Consider the following 12137-nt stretch of genomic DNA (forward strand, 5'->3'; position numbering starts at 1 on the left):
GTCATCTTAAGTTTTCTAGTTCTGGGTTCGTCACTTAGAACCCAGAATGCATTTTCTATGTAAGATTAGTGATGTGAATTAATGATTCTCAACATGTGGACTAGAGGTTTCTGGGAATCGCAGAATTAGAAGAGATTTTTAAAATTCATTTACACACAAATCATTAGCTATAGGCTGAGTAAATTTTGTTTTGCATAGTACATGTATATATATATTCACATACATATATAGTACATATTTTATAATATGTGCAACTTCTTGAGTATATTTATGATGTTGGTGAATAATAATGAAATTCACTTAAAAGTTTTTGGGTTCACAGCAGCTGTCTTCATTTTGTAGTTTCTCAATTAATAGATTCTAAAAAATCCAACTACCATCATTTGAGAGCTTAAATATAAGATATTTTTCTATTAGCAAAGGCTCATTATACTTCATAAAAGGTTTGTAAACACACTTACAAATGACATTTAGGGGTTTTACGCCAGTCATTGAAAGAATATTTAACCCATAGGGTAGCTAATCTGTCTTACCAATTGCAGGTAGGCTTGAGCATCCCTGAGACGATCCCCTTCTAAACTTGAAACAGAAGGCTACAGAAGAAGTAGAGGCTGCCTGTAGGTTTCTTCTACTGATTAACCCTCAGTGGCATTGGGCAGGGTGGGTAGGAGGAGCCAAGAAATCATAGTGTGTGTACATGTGGGTAGTTCCCAGGGCAAGTTTTCTATCTATCTTTTTATCTATCAAGCTATCTATAACTGCTTCCCAATTCCACTCTCTCACACAGACACAGACACAGACACACAGATAAACACACACACACTTTTTTTTTGCTTGGTCTACTCCTGTTTCCTAGCCACTGGAATTACTGACAAGATCTCTCAGAAATAATGTCAATTATTTGGCTCATTGGAATTCCCTAGATTGTATTAACTGCTTTGTAATTTTCTTTTCCAATTTTTTCCAAGGCTTGGGTCTCATTGCCTATGATTTTTTCTGGGAACCAATGGTCAACAAAAATTCACCCCTTTTCTTCTCTTTTCAACTAGTGACGTGTTTCATTCCTGGGGAAACCAAGGATTTTCCTTTCCACTTAAAACAACATTGTTGGCCTTGCACAGTGGCTCACGTCTATAATGCCAGCACTTTGAGAGGCCAAGCCGAGAGGATTGCATGCGGCAAGGAGTTTGAGACAAGCCTGGGTAAAATAACAAGACCTCGTCTCTACTAAAATGTTTTTAAAAATTAGCCTGGCACAGTGGTACCTGCCCACAGTCCCAGCTACTTGGGAGGCTGAGGCAGGAGGATTGCTTGAGCCCAGAAGTTCAAGGTTATGGAGAGCTCTGATGACACCATGTCCCCCAGCCTGGGTGACGGAACAAGACCCTATCTTTACAAAAAGAAACAGCAACCGCAGCATTGTTTTCACCTCTGGTCCCAAGAGTCCTAATCATCCCTCCTTAATAGTTATCTCTTGCCTACTCTACTCTTTTGGGGCTTCATGTACAATTCCGATGTTTTATCCCAAAAACTTCTACAGGGATTCTTCTCTGCTAAGCCTAGTATATCCTTCCATGATCACTCTCCCATAAGCATAAAAGAAAAGAACTGTAGGTTCTAAATTAGTAATGTAATAGTAGCCTTAAAAGGGTGACTATTTTGAGTTCATCATCCGCCTTTCAGTATGAGATTAACAATACCATGAGATAGGACAAGTATTATAAGTGCCACTGTACATATCAGAGAGATTAAATATCAAGTTTAAATCTAGTAAGTGGAAGTGTCAGGACTTCAAATAAAATTTTCTGAATCCAAAACTAGAGATTTTTCTGTTTCTAAGGACTGATATTTGGAATATATGAGACCCCCAAGTTCTTACCAATTTGAAGATCATGGATAAAGCTCTTTAATTCTCTCTTTATTTTCTCTCTCTGGAAAAGCTGCCTTTTTTTCTTGGACTCTCATGATGTGTGCCTGATTCCAGTGCCCTTGAGGCTCAAGATTGCATTAGAGCCAGAGATGGGCTCAACCTATCTCCACACAATGATACATCTATCTGAGCTTTGGTTTCAACGCAGCCAGTACCACTGTTATGGATTAAAACAGAATGATTTCTTGTTGTGTCTGTTAACCAATATTTAACTAAGAGCATATACTTTTCTTCAGTCCAAGCATGGATTTTTCACCTTGATATTATACTGGACAACTCACTATTCCTGCAAATGCTGGAATACCTATATTTCAAAGATCCACTCCCACCAGGTGATTTTTAAATCATGAGACATCTTGGAGTAATGACTAACAATTGCCACATTCTTCACCATTGGTGATACAAGCCTGGTGCAATGTTGAGATGTGGCCCTCAGAGTCCTTTTTCCTGCCTCCCTTTTTGGTAGCACCCAGCGTCATTATCTTTTGATTGTCCGGTGACCCTCTGGTATGGCTGCCCTCTCATATCTGTACTCTCCTGCATCCCTGTAGATCTTTTCTTGACCTCATATCTATCAAAATTTACTTCACGTTATGTCAAAAGGCAAATATTGAATGCTGCCAAGGCCCTTTCTTGTTTTAGGGATAATTGATGATGTAGAAAATAATAAGTAATAATGAACAAAAATGTGTTACTGAATTAACATGCATTTCAGTATAGTTTTCAAGCCAAATTGTGCTGTGTTCTAGAAGTCCTGTGGTGGTGCCCTAGGGGTCCCTTGGAGGTGGAAGGATTCTAGACCTTCATCTTTCCTTGCCTCTCTACCCTCTACTGCCTCAATTACAGGATACTTCATTTCATTGATTTTATATTATAGTTTGGACTTCCATATAGGATTTCATTAAATAAAACGTCAGCAAATAAGAAAGACTGGAATATCACTGCCTTAACCCCAAAGAGAGATGAATGTTGGGGGCTTCTGTTTCTCTGGCTAGATCTTGTATAAACAAGAGAATTTCTTCAAGATCCCTGTTTGGCTATACTTAAGGCTTTCTTCAGGTAGTTATATAGATTTGAAAAGAATGTCTTGATTATGACTCACTTCGAGTAGCAAATGAAACCAAGCTCACTGTCAAACATGTTAATATCTTTACCACCTGAGGAATTATCTCCATTAGAATGTTTTGTATAATATCACAAACCAACTGCCTTTGCATTCATTCACTCAGTTATTTGCAGTAGATGCGTTCGTGAAGCACCTGCTGTGTATGATGTAACGGATTGTATGTTTCTTGCCCTGAATAAGCTTAAAATTCACATTTTGTTTATGTGTGTGCCTAAGGTTTGGAGTGCAACATGTAAATTAGAACACAGAGTAAAATGAACTGAGTACTTTTATAGACAAATAGAGGGCTCATAAAACCATAAATACAATTATTTTGAACTTGTGGGCATGGGGAATCTTGGAAAAAGGCTTTGTGAAAAAGTTGGCATTTTAATTAGGCCTTAAAAGTTGAAAGGGCTTTCAAAAGTTGCAAAAGGGGTTATAGCCTTGTGGTTAGTAGTTAATAGCATAATATCTGAGATTGTGTTAGATTTCTAGGGTTTATGTCCTAGCTCTAGCACTTACCAGAAGTGTGACTTGGAGCAAGTCTGCGTTTCAGTTTCCCCATCTGTAAATGGGCATATTAATAGTAATTATCTCATTCTGCTGTGTGGATTAAATAAAGTAATACATGTAAAATGCTTAAAACATGTAGAAAATGCTCAATTTTCTTAACTCATAAATATTAACCATTTTTATGGTTTTTCTCATTGGGGAGAGGTATTCCAAACTGACTGAACAGCATGAGCAAAGGTAGAAAATATGACTTTGAAAAGTATGTTCTGATATTCAAAGCTTCCACAGCTGGAAATGCCACCAGAATTCTCAAAAGAATTCAAGGCATAGACTTTGGAATTCTATTAACACCACAGCACAACCACATTTTAAATGAAATTGACTTTTGCCAGCCAACCTGGGAATGTAATAATCTTTTATAACAAGGATCATTGTATTAGTCAGAGTTCTCCAGGGAAACAGAATAAATAGGGAATATATAGATATATAGTAGTACCCCCTTATCCATGGGGAATATATTCCAACACCCCCAAAGGATGCCTGAAACCGTGGATAGTACCAAACCCTAAAGACACTATGTTTTTCTCTTATATTTATATACCTATTATAAAGTTTAATTTATAAATTAGGTACAGTAAGAGATTGTCAACAATTAATAAAATAGAACAATTATAACAATATGTTATAACAACAGGTATATGAATGTGATCTCTCTCTCTCAAAATATCTTGCTGGACATAGTAATTTTGGACTGTAATTGACTGAGGGTAACTGAAACCTCAGAAAGTGAAACCTCAGATAAGGGAAGACCACTGTTTACATACCGGAAATTTATTATGGGAATTGACTCATGTGATTATGGAGGCTGAGAAGTCCCACAATATGCTTTATGTAAGCTGATGGTATGATTCAGTTCAAGTCTGAAGAACTGAGAACCAGGGGTGGCTATGATTAACTCCCAGTCTAATGCTGAAGGCCTGACAACCTGGGAAGGGAGAAGAGGGTTTGTCTAAGTCCTGAGGTCCAAAGGCCTGAGAACCAGGAACTCCATTGTCCAAGGGCAGGAGAAGATGGATGTCTCGCCTCAAGGAGGGAGAGAATTTCTACTTCTCCACCTTTTTGTACTATTTGGGCTCTCAAAGGATTAGATGATACCTGACCACATAGGTGAAAGTGGACTTTCTGCACTCACTTTTCTAATTTAAATGCTAATCTCTTCCAGAAACACCCTCACAGATACACCAAGATATAATGTTTTACCAGCTATTTCAGCATCCCTTAGCCCAGACAAGTTGACAGATAATATTAACCATCACAACCAGGAAACGTTTAATATAAAGGGCCAGATAGTGTATATGTATGTACATGTATATGTATTGTATACATGATTTGTCAGTCATATGGTCAAAACTACCCAGCTTTGCTGTGGTATGTGAAAGTAGCTGTAGGCAATACATAAACAAATAAGCATGGCAGCATTTCAATAAAACCTTATCAATGGACACAGAAAAATTGAATTTTCTCTATGAAAAACAAAATTTAAAAATATTAACTGGGCACAGTGGCATGCACCTATGGTCCTAGCTACTCAGGAGGCTGAGGTGGGAGGATTGCTTGAGCCCAGGAGTTGGAGGCTGCAGTGAGCTATGACTGTGTCACTGCACTCCAGCCCTGGCAACAAAGTGAGATCTCCACTCTAAAAACAAAAAAACAGATGATAGGCTGGAGCTAGCATGTGGACTATAGTGCTGATTTCTGATTTGTAACATTGTTTCCAAGGTGCAACGTATTCTGCATTCTAAATAATTAACTTTGAAATAGACTTAAAATACAACCTGTTGGTAAGGTAGGTAGGGACTATGTAGCCCCTATTTCTTCTAGCAGCCCCCTCTGCTGGTTGGTCTTATCCACAACCACATTGTTGTGAACTTAGATTTCTTGGAAATGATTCCCCTTACAAATGATTCGTAATACCAACTGCCATTTATTAGTAACACTGAGTTTGGGACCCTTCCCACAATTCCACAGAGGCTTTTTCAGCAACTTTTAATCTCTAGCTTTTAGCCTCATATACAGGCCCACTGTTCCTTCTTCAAATCTGCTTTACTCTAATGTCCTGGGGAAGTATTAATGAAAATTGTGGCATTAAAACTATGGAAGTCAACCTACCAAATACAGGAATGAATTTCCTATTGCCGAATTTGGTTTTCTATTAGTTTCCCTAAACATATTACAGATCTGTAAAGTTGCCAAGGAATCAAAGCTTAATAATCATGCTTCACAGGGGTTTTGTTTTTGTTTAACAGGCTGCTAATTGCCAACATTTATTCTGTTTCAAACTATCAAGGTCAAGAGTGGCAGAATTTACAATTTCTGGGTCATCCTTTGTCTTGATAGTTGGAAAACCAAATTTCATCTTCCAAAGATTGGGATGTGAATAATTGAGACAAGTTCATTCACATAGACATTCAACAAGCATTGTTGTAGCACTGGACAAGCTACTTAAACTTTCTGAGCCTCAGTTAGCTTGTCTATAAGATAGGAAGAATAGCTCGTTTGAAAGATTGTTAAAGATTGAATGAGATAATGTATGATACTTGATAGTTATTGATAGCCATGAATATTATTTGATAGCCATTATTATTTGCCTCTAAGACCAGTGGTTTTCCTTTATAAAATTATATTTTTCTCAAATAAAAATACAGTCCTCAGATTTTTTCATACTCAAAATATTTTGTGAGATCACATTGTGTTTTATGCTTATCACTTGGACATTTTATAATCTAGAAAAGACTCTATGCCCTACAAATGTAAATATCCTATTCTGTATTCCCTGTTTCAGATAATGGATAAATATGCCAAATTAAACTGTCTTCAATCAGGTCCTTAGTTCCCTCCATTCTTAGTACTTCTTTGTTAAAAGTCACATACATTTAACTCTCATCTTTGCTTCTGATTATTAGTATAATTATTTTTCTATTATGAGACACAACTCCATTGAGATCCATGACAGTTTTTTAAAATGTCATTTTATGCCTTGATTTTTGGTGTGTATGTGTTTACTATTCTGTATTTTAAAACCTCATTTTTATGCTGTAAATATTGCATTCATATTAATCTACACTGGGGAATGATTTAAATTTGTGGTGTTTAAGGTTCTCAACCAATAAAGAAATATTTCTGGCTGTAGAAGATCATACTGTTTCTATTCCAACTCACAGTTGGACATAAAGGTGTTTTCTTTCTTTTATTATGTATAGGTCTCGCTGCAAAGTACAGATAAGAACTCCTGTCTATCTGTGCAAGTAAGGTACCCACAGAGGACTGTAGAGTAAAGTTAATGATCCTAGAATAAATAGGAAGGGCTAATCTTCTTAAGGTAGACAGAAGATCCAAGACTAAGATGATGAATTAGCCCAAAGACCCCAAAATGGATGTGACTTTACAGATTTAGTCTGCTCTCTCTTTAGAGATGATGCCTCTGAGTGACCCTACTAATTCTAACATGTTGTGATTAAGACTTGATGGACATGGACCTGGAGAGAAGAATCAGCTGAGGAGAAGTTAAATGTGAGGAAGTGATAAAGGAGAAAGAAGATATTATCCATATTGTGGAAAAACTAGATTGCCCATCGGGTCACTGAGTGTTGGCCAGATTGCAGCTAATTATTGGCTGTCTTGAACAACAGGGATTCTTATGTGGGAGTAATATAAAAATAGTTCCTAACACAATGTTTCTGATTTTTTATTTAAAATAATGAATGACTACATGTGGGGTGACTAGGAAACAGTTGAAAAAATCGTTATTTCTCCTTCATATTTTTAAAAATAATATTTGTAGTGATAAAACATACATAACATTTACCATTTAAAACATTTTACAGTCCAGTGGCATTAAGTACATTCAGATTGTTGTACAGCCATCACAACCATCCATCTTATTCATATTCAGAAAGATGTTTTTGTTGCTTATGAAATTGCAGGTTAACAATTCCTTCTTCCAGCACTTATCTTCTGGTGTGCAGGGTACCTAATAAGTCTACTGTAATTCTTACCTTTGTTTCTTGCTATGTAATGCATTGTTTTCCTCTAGCTGCCTTTAAGAATTTTTATTTCTTTGGTTTTCAGGACGTAAGTTTGAATATATGTCTATGTATTTTTGTTTGCTTGTTTCTTTTAATCTTGTTTAATGTTCTATGAACTTTCTGAATGTGCTTATTCACCTACTTTTTGCCTCAGCAACTCTTAACATGTTAACTATAATTGTTTTTAAATCCCTATCTGATGGTTCTCACATCTAGATTATATCTAAGACTTATTTTATTGATTGTTTTGATTCTTGTTAGGGGATTGTTTTTCTTGCTTCTTTGTTTGTCTTATAATTTTTGGTTGAAAGCCCAACAATTATGTGTAGGACAGTAGAGACTGGTGAATAGTATTTATGTCTGCAGATGGGTGTACCTCTCTTTCTGCTAGGCCTTTAGTATGTATCGGTGATGTCTGAGTCAACCTCAGGAGTTTGGATTTTATGGTTTGGATTTTATTGGAAGCTGGGTTTGGATTTTATTGTTGCTATGGTTACCTCATTGCAATACTAGTGTCAAATTCCTCTATCATTACCTTGTACTTAGGTAAGGGCTGCATTGCCAGAGGATTTTTCTCAATGTTCCTGTAACATCCTCAGCTTCAGGCATTCCTTCTGAGTCTATACCTGAAAAGAGAGTCTTTCTTCACACTTTTGACTCCTCAATGGTAGATTGCCACTATTTGTTACTCATTGCTTGCTAGCTTAGTTGGGAAAGGCAAGGGGCAGGGGTTCAGCCTATGTTGTTTGGGTTCAGCCTATGTTGTTTGGGTTTCACCTTTGTCTTAGATTGGCATTGTGTCTCTGGGTCTCAGAGGTGGGGCTTTCTCGTCAGTCATTTTTGTTTCATTCTGGTGACTGGGAATCCTTGATGGTCTGAGCCCAGGACTGCTCCCTGCCTCACCCACAGAGAAGTAGGTATTTTCTGTTTCCTTTTCACAGTTGCAATGGGTTTTCAACTGTTCCCTGAGAGTCATAGGGTATATTTCCTGTCCCCTAGTAGGGTAGAGCTTTTGTAGATTAAAGAAGAGAGGAGAAAGGGATCTGAGCTGGGCTTTGTGCTTTCCCAGAGTGGTTATTACCACCCTCCCACCCCCATTTCCAGGCCTGAGCCACCAAGGCCAGCTCTCCTTGGTCTTCTGCCTTGTCTCCCTCCTCTCTATCCGCAATCCCCACACACCCAATCATTTTAAAGCATGCCCAGTGAGATTTAGGAACAAGAACCTGTGAGTAAATGCAAAACTCTCTTTGTGTGTGAGATTCCCAGGTGTTCTATACACTTCTACTAGTCCATACTCCACCTTTTGCAGTATGTTGGACCTCTTAGTTGAGTTCTTACCAGCTTGTATGGTGCTTGGTATCACCTGCTCCCATGCTCTGCCCCAGTTAAACAAGTGCAGGTATTTCTTCTCTTTCTGGAGGTGCCTATCTTTAGAATTCATGCTAGTTAGTTGCCCTGAGATCTTTGAACTTTCTCTAATGGGATCTAGAGCTTGTAAATTATCTTGTAAATTTTCTTGTCATTAGGGTGAGAGTGAAATTCTTTATAGCTTCCCGTATCCTAAGTAAAGGTCAAAACTCCAGTGAGTTAACATTTGAACTTTTAAAGATGTTAAAGATGACATGATTGTATATTTAGAAAACCCCATTGTCTCAGCCCAAAATCTCCTTAAGCTGATAAGAAACTTCAGCAAAGTCTCAGGATACAAAATTAATGTGCAAAAATCACAAGCATTCTTATACACCAGTAACAGACAAACAGAGAGCCAAATTATGAATGAACTTCCATTCACAATTGCTTCAAAGAGAATGAAATACCTAGGAATCCAACTTACAAGGGATGTAAAGGACCTCTTCAAGGAGAACGACAAACTACTGCTCAGTGAAATAAAAGAGGACACAAACAAATGGAAGAACATACCATGCTCATGGATAGGAAGAATCAATATCGTGAAAATGGCCATACTGCCCAAGGTAATTTATAGATTCAATGCCATCCCCATCAAGCTACCAATGAGTTTCTTCACAGAATTGGAAAAAACTGCTTTAAAGTTCATATGGAACCAAAAAAGAGCCCACATTGCCAAGACAATCCTAAGACAAAAGAACAAACCTGGAGGCATCACGCTACCTGACTTCAAACTATACTAAAAGGCTACAGTAATCAAAACAGCATGGTACTGGTACCAAAACAGAGATATAGACCAATGGAACAGAACAAAGTCCTCAGAAATAATACCACACATCTATAGCCATCTGATCTTTGACAAACCTGAGAAAAACAAGATTTGGGGAAAGGATTCCCTATTTAATAAATGGTGCTGGGAAAATTGGCTAGCCATAAGTAGGAAGCTGAAAGTGGATCCTTTCCTTACTCCTTATACGAAAATTAATTCAAGATGGATTAGAGACTTAAATGTTAGACCTAATACCATAAAAACCCTAGAAGAAAACCTAGGTAATACCATTCAGGACATAGGCTTGGGCAAGGACTTCATGTCTAAAACACCAAAAGCAATGGCAACAAAAGCCAAAATTGGACAAATGGGATCTCTTTAAACTAAAGAGCTTCTAACAGCAAAGGAAAATCACATCAGAGAACAAAAATCCTACAGAATGGAAAATTTTGCAATCTACTCATCTGGACAAAGGGCTAATATCCAGAACCTGCTAAAGAACTCCTACAAACAAATTTACAAGAAAAAACAAACAACCCCATCGCGGGTAAAGGATATGAACAGACAGTTCTCAAAAGAAGACATGCATACAGCCAACAGACATATGAAAAATGTCACCGGCCTACTGGCCATCAGAGAAATGCAAATCAAAACCACAATGAGATACCATCTCACACCAGTTAGAATACCGGCGTAATCATTAAAAGCTGAAGAAGAGGTGCTGAGAGGATGGGAAATAGAATATTTTGTACATCTGCTGGTGGGATTGTAAACTAGTTAACCATTATGGAAAACAGTATGGCGCATTCCTGGCTGGATCTGTAGAACTAAAATTTGCATATTCACATCCCATTAATAGTATATACCTGTAGCGATTTGCAAATCACGCGCGTATAAAGACAGATGCACAGAGGTTTATTGGCGTACCTATTCACAGCAAAGACTCAACGGTCCCAAATGTCCACCAGATAACGGGATGAAGAAATAAAATACGCTATCAACTGGCGAATACTGGCGTACGGCGATGAGTTTCAGTCCCTGTAGGGAATATGGCTTTTGCTTGGAAACCATCATTCCAGCAAACTATCACAAGAAACGGTGAAACCGGCAACACCACAATGGTTCTTTCACCCATGGTGGGAACTGAACAATGATTCACTCTGACTCGGGAAGGGGAAATTTTAACGGCACCTGCAGCCATCGCATGGGAGGGGAGCCGGGAGTGGATTACCGGTTAGACCTAATGTAAATGACGAAGATGGGCGCCATTGTTGATGGGTGCAGCATGCCAACATGGCACAAGTACACATATGTAACAAACCTGCACATTATCCACATGTACCCTAGAACTTAAAGTATAATAATAATAATAAAAGATGTTAAATGATTAATTTATTTCCCTTTTTAAGCTTTATTGGTTATTATAGGTAAATATGATGTATAAGAATCCTCAGTGGTTTAAAATACCTTCGTATAAAACTAAATCTACAAGTACAGACACTTGGTTTTTCTTGCCCATCAGCTAGTAGTGAGTGCCTTCTCTCTTAGTGCCCATGGATCTTGATTTTCATGTTTCTCAATATGTTACTTACATGTTATATGTCCTTTTCTTTTCTCTCTACCAGAATTTCAACTTCTTGAGGGTAGCAGTTTTATCTATTATTCATATTTGTCCTTCCCCAAGTCCCCCTAGGTGTTTATGTGTAGCAGTAAATAAATCCATGTTTGGTGAATGCCAATTAAAGAAACTTATCCTCAATTATAAATCACTACACTACCAGGTCTTTAGTGTGTCATTTGATTTCCTAAATGAGAAGTTGAAAAGTTATCAGTTGGCCTTGACAAGCAAAGAAATGCTGACCTGTTCCAGCTAATGATGTTACAGCTAATGATACATTAAAAAGAAAAACAAAACAAAAACAAAACAGGTTTCAGTCTTCTCTGTGTGACCAGCACTTTTAGCAATTCATAATTAAATCTCTTGTAAGTGACCCTTGAGATAATTCTCTCTGCTTGATTACACAGTAAGCCATTTCTCATAAAAGAATCATCAACTCATAAAATAGTCATTATGAGGCAAAGTGTGAGTGAAACATGCAATATAAGTAAAGTAACCTAGAGGAAATTAAGAAAAAGAGCAGAGACCATTTAAGAAATCTTCACTTTTAAACTCTCATTCTTAGATCTTCTTTTCCCAGAGTAATGGAAAAGAGGCAACTTTTTTTGTTGTATTATTCCAGATCACGTTTCTTAATATTTTTTAAATTATTGAGACATACAAGTATTACTTATTTTCTTGATATTTCTGATCAGCCTACTTAGAAA

At 37.4% G+C, this 12137-nt stretch overlaps 1 protein-coding gene across 1 annotated transcript in view; it reads left to right on the top strand.

Moving 5' to 3' along the window:
• HPSE2 (heparanase 2 (inactive)) overlaps positions 1 to 12137 on the top strand; it is a 777655-nt gene that overhangs the window by 352831 nt on the left and 412687 nt on the right. The gene's annotated exons all lie outside the window — the stretch shown is intronic.

This window comes from Papio anubis, chromosome 11, assembly GCF_008728515.1.
Source record: "Papio anubis isolate 15944 chromosome 11, Panubis1.0, whole genome shotgun sequence".
NCBI lineage: Eukaryota > Metazoa > Chordata > Mammalia > Primates > Cercopithecidae > Papio > Papio anubis.